Here is a 5,703-nt window from a genome sequence, read left to right as displayed (position 1 = left end):
GCGGCGGCGGCGGCGGCGGCGGCAGCGGCAGCGGCGGCAGCGGCGGGAGGCAAAGCCGGGGGCGGGAGCGGGACACCGAGGGGGCGGGGGCGGCCGCCAGGACTGCGGGCCGGAGCGTGTTTATTGGCCTGAGGGATACCGGAAGTCCTGCCTCTCGCCCGTCACGGGTGGGCGATGCTGTCGCTCAGTACCACGTGCGGGGATAGAGGAGAGCGGGGACCAAAGAGAAGAGGGGATGGAGCAGCTCAAGTTAACGGGATTGGATAACGGGCAGAAGCAGGGGGCGTGACCAGAGGCCTAATGGAGGGGGCGGAGGTGAAGGGAGGTGAAAGGGGAAAAGTGGGCGGAGGGAAACGGAGGCGCAGCGGGCGAAGAGGCGGGCGGCCGGGGCGCCTGGGGCGGGGCTTAGCGTTGAGGGGCTGGCCGAGGCCGCCCCGGGAGGCGGCCCGCCGTTGGGCCCCGCCGCGTCCCCCTCTCAGGGAGGGGGTTTAATGGAGGGCCGCGGGCCATTGGCTGTCACGAGAGGCGCCCCGGGGCGGGAGTGGACATTGGCCAGCGCCGGGGCAGGCCCCGAGGAGCTGCCGCCGCGGACGCCCCCCGGGCAGGGTTTCGGCTCCAAACGGGGCCGCGCCGGCGCCGGCCGGGGGCGGGGCTTAGGACGAGGGGCGGGCCTCGGGGGGTTGTCTCGGGAGAAACACCCCCAAAATGCACACTTTCTTCTTGGTGAGGAAGCTTTTTGAGCGCCATGTGCCCGAGCTACGAAATACTTAACACACGTTCGTGCAAGAAGAGTGTGCCGAGCGCTGCGGGGCCACGCTCCTTTATCGCTTTGTGCCTCAGTTTCCCCACCTGTGAAATGGGACTCTGCTGATCGGGCTCTATGAGAAGCCTGAGGAGGCGTCAGTGACTTCGCGGCTCTTAGAGGGGTGAAAGCTGTGCCTGGGAGTAGGAAGCCCCGGGGGTGCTGGGGGCCCGTTAGCAGCTCAAGGTCTAGCAGCGCAAAGAAATGTTCATTTGTGGTTTGGGTCAGCGGTAGGAGCAAAACGGGGGGCGGGGGGAGGGGGGCATTGTATGGGGACTATAACCAAGATGAAAATGCATACATTGTGCAAAAATGAAAAAATGATGTAAAAAATATATAGAATTTAAAAAATAATAATTAAAAAAAAAAAACCTCAAGGCACCTGAGTGCTTAAGAAAAAGCTGCGTAATGGAGGAGGCTTTCTCTAGCCTAAAGGAAGTTCTTTTTTTGCCAGACTTGAAAATCGTAAAGAAATTGGCTAATATCAGGGGTACACTGGAGGACTGAGCGAGTGGAGGGAAGGAAGCGAGGCTCAAGGGCTCCACTGAGGAGCTGTCATAATGCCTTGTGAACTTTCCTGAGAAATTTGAGTTTTATTTTAAGTTCTAGGGCAAACAGAAGGACTTGATCACCGAATACAAAAAAAAAGGCATTTTTTTGTCTCAAAAAACACCCATATGCACTGGAAATATATCTCGAAATCTTTTTTACAAGTTAAGCATAAACTTAATATTCATCCCTAGGTCTGTACCAAGAGAAATGAAAATAACCCTCTACATAAAAGCTTGGACACCAGTAAGTAGTACGTTTCACAACAGCTAAAAAGTGGAAGCAACCCAAATGACCATCGATGGGTGAATGGATAAACCAAATGATATGGCATATATTTATGATGAATACTATTCAGCAAAAAAGAATTGAAGCATTGATACACAGTGCAATAGTAATGAAACTCAAAAAGTGTGAAAAAAATCAGGCAAAAAAAGTCACATGATTTCAACATCAGATGACATTAATGGAATGTCCAGAAAAGGCAAATCTTTGAAGACAGAAAATAGATCAATGATCTCTTTTTACAGCGTTAAGCTGGGAGTACAATCCAGACTGACTGCATGGGCACAATGTTTCATTTTAAGGTGATGGAAATGTTTTTAAATTAGATTATGATAATGGTTGTATGACTCTGTAAATATGCAATAAAATGTACCGAATTGCATACTTAAAACAGGTGGATTTCATGCTGTATAAGTTATATATCAATAATACTTTAAATAAATATACCCACCTAAGTGTCCAATGACAGATGAGTGGATCTAAAGATGTATATATGCTGATGGAATACTACTCATCTATAAAAAAGATAGATAGAATTGCAGAGGATTATGCTAAGTGAAATAAACCAGGAGAAAGACAAATACCCCATGATTTCATGCACACCCGGAATATAAAGAAACAAAGCAAAAGAACAAACAAAACCAAACCAAAACAAACCCTTGAAATCTGACTATAGAACTGAGGCTACATGGAGAGGGTGGTACATCTGCATAGAGTGGAGAAGTGGGCTGTGGTGAAGGATTTTTGGGGTCTTGGTAGTAGCCATAGTGTGATAACTTACAACTGTAGAGATGTGAAGTTCTACCTTTAAAACATATACAGTGTTATCAACCAATGTTACCTCAATAAACATCATTTTATTTTTTTAAAGATTGATTCATTTATGCATACAAGAACTGGGGTACAGACCAGAGATGTGGGGGGTGTGAGGGGATTCACCAGAGACAGTTGGGGAGCAGAACAGGCAGATCTACTGAAATACACTGCTGAGTGAGCAGCAGAGGAGTCAGCAGAGGTCTCTGCGCCATGTGGGTCAGCTCTCTGGCTGGGATCAAACTCGTGCTACAATGCCTGCCGACAGCTTCATAGTGCTGAGACTTAATCCCTTGTGCCACCAGGGAGGCTCAACAAACATAATTTTAAAATAGAAATAAAAACTGCCAGAAGAAGGGCTGTAAGTAGAATTACCAGATAAAATTCAGAATGCCCAGTTAAATGTGAGTTGCGGCTACACAATTTTTCAGTATAAGTAGATTCCATGCAATATTTGTCCCATGCAATATTTATGCCATCTGTACTAAAAAAGTATTTGTTATACATTCTACACCATGGATGGACCTTGAGGACATCATGCTAAATAAAATAGCCTGATGCTTAAAAACGAATACTGCAAGAGCCCACAGGAGCCTTTAGGAGTCAAATGCATTGAGACAGGTGGTAAAACAGTATCAGGGGGAGGGAGAGTTAGTGTTTAATGGGAACTAATTTCAGTTTGGAAAGATGAGAAAGTTCTTATTATGGATGGTTGCAAAAATGTGAATGTACTTAATGCCACTAAGCTGTACACTAAAAAATGGTAAAATGGTAAGTTTTATGCATATTTTACCACAACAAAAAATAGTAACAAAAGTACATATCATCAAATAGGAATATTTGACACACACAAAAAATTGACATGGCTTTTTTTTTTTTGAGAACAGAACAGGCAGATTTATTGAAATACACTGCTAAGGGACACAGCTGGAGAGACAGGTGAGGTCTGCTGTGCTGACATGGTTCTTTAAAAATAGTTAAAATTGGGCCTCCCCTGGTGGCACAGGCGGTTGAGCGCCGCGCTGTGAAGCTGTCCGCAGCCTCTGAAGCGCCAATTCAATCCCGGATGGATGGTGAGGGTCCCACATGGCGTGGCAGACCTTTCCTGTCTCGCCCACTGCTCCCCTTAGCAGTGTATTTTGTCAGTCTGCCTGTTCTGTTCCCCACTCTGTCTCTGGTGAATCCTTTCAACCTCCTGCGCATCTGGCCTGTACCCCTGCTCTTGCATAAATAAAAAATAAATCTTTTTAAAAAATAGTTAAAATTAGGGGGCAGGTGGCCCTTCCCGTCTTGCCTGCTCCTCTCATCAGTATCTCAGCAAATTTGCCTTTTCTGTTCTCCACTCTATCTCTGGTGAATTCTTTCACTCCCACATCCCCAGCATGCACCCTGATTTAGGGGGTGTCAATCGTGGGATAATAAAATTTGGGAGAAGAAAAAAATGGTTAAAATTTAATATTGTATATTAAAGTATTTCTTTATCTGAAATTCAGACTTGCCTGGCATCCTGTATTTTTATTTGCATAGGAGTGAGAGTCATAACGATTGAGGAAGACTGTGCAGAGGGACCCGGCCTGGGCCAGGGTACAGCTGGGAAGACTGAGCCCCCAGCTGTACATGTCTTGCCTTAGGTTACACATTGAGTTTAAGAGCAAGAATGCCACTTCTGCTGGTTCCCACCTCCAACTGTGGGGCATACTTCTCCTCCCCAATGCCAGCCCTTGAGCCAGGGCAGAAAAAAAGACAACCTTCCAGAGATTTTTCTGCCCAGACCTGGCTGAGCTATGTGGAACCACAGGAAAAAGATCAAACTCTGATGGAAGCTGGGGCCAGAGTTCAAGAAAGTGGGAAAGTTCAAGGGGCCACTTTGGGGAAGGAGGAACAAAGTGTCAAAGGTGGCAAACTGAGGTGGAACAGGATCCATGCCTTCCCGCCAAATTAGAAGTCAGTTAAGCCAAAGGTTGGGCATTAGTCACCAGGGGAGGTGCTGTGGCTTCCTGTTCCCTGAGACAGGGATTGGCATCTGGCCAAAGATGCCAAGTTGGTGACAGCACTCCCTGCTCCCTGCAACTTTGTGAAACATTCCCCTCTAATCAGCAGCTAGTCTGAGCACCTACTGTGTGTTGCTGGCTTGATCCTCAGTTTATACCTCGGCCATAAGCCTCAATCCTTTCATTAACAAATATTTGGGGTGGTGCAGCGGATTGAGTGCAGCGCTGTTAGGTGGTCCGCATCCTCTGCAGCGCGGGTTCAGATTCCTGGCCGGCCAGGGAGATACCCACATGGCGCCGCAGACCTCTCCTGTCTCGCCTGCTGCTCCCCTCAGCAGTGTATTTCAGCCAGTCTGCCTGATCTGTTCCCTGCTCTGTCTGGTGAATCCTCTCACCCTTCCATGCCTCTGGCCTGTACCCCGGCTCTTGTATAAATAAAAATAAATCTTTAAAAAAAAACAACAAATATTTGGGCACTTACCCAAGTAGAAGAATAATGTTTATTGAGCAGGTACTTTGTTCCAGTCCGTGATATATTGCATGTGGTTAATTTCATTCCCATGTCAGTTAGTTTTCATTTCTGCTTTCCAACTTTTCAAAAGGGGAAACTGAGGCAGGGATTCCACTGGGGGGGGGTTGTAACTCCAGAGTTTTGGAGTCCCATTTGCCCCCAAATTTCTCCCAGTCTTGGCTGTGAGGGTTATCTTCTATTGCCAGCTCACGGAGCAACAGGGGAAGTTGTAGTGCCGTTCACTCTCCCCAAGAGTCTTGTCAGGGCCTCCCCGGTGGCGCAGTGGTTGAGCGCTGGGTTGTGAAGCTGCCAGCAGCCTCTGCAGCACCGGTTCCATCCCCGGCTGCTGCCCAGCCACGGGAGGAGGGTCCCACATGGCGCGCAGACCTCTCCTGCCGCCCGCTGCTCCCCTCAGCAGTGTACTTCGGTCCTTCTGCCTGCTCTGCTCCCCGCTCTGGCTCTGGTGAATTCTCTCACCCTCCTACGCTTCTGACTGTACCCAGTGCTTGTATAAATAAATAAACCTTAAAAAATAAAAAGAAGAAATCTGGGGGAGGCTTGGCCCAGGGTCTCCCATGAGAATGTACTCGAGACACTTTTGGGGACATCTGAAGCCTCCACTGCAGCAGAGGAGCTGCTTCCCAAGTGGCCCCTCACCTGGCTGCTGGCTCGAGACCTCAGCTCTTCACCAGGTAGGTCTCTCCACAGCACCGCTGCACCTTCCTTACAACATGGTGAACAGCTTCCCCCAG

Source organism: Talpa occidentalis, unplaced genomic scaffold, assembly GCF_014898055.3.
Source record: "Talpa occidentalis isolate TD23 unplaced genomic scaffold, MPIMG_talOcc4v2.1 talOcc4.12, whole genome shotgun sequence".
Lineage (NCBI taxonomy): Eukaryota > Metazoa > Chordata > Mammalia > Eulipotyphla > Talpidae > Talpa > Talpa occidentalis.
The sequence above is the reverse complement of the archived record's forward strand: the minus strand, read 5'-3'. Positions refer to the sequence as shown.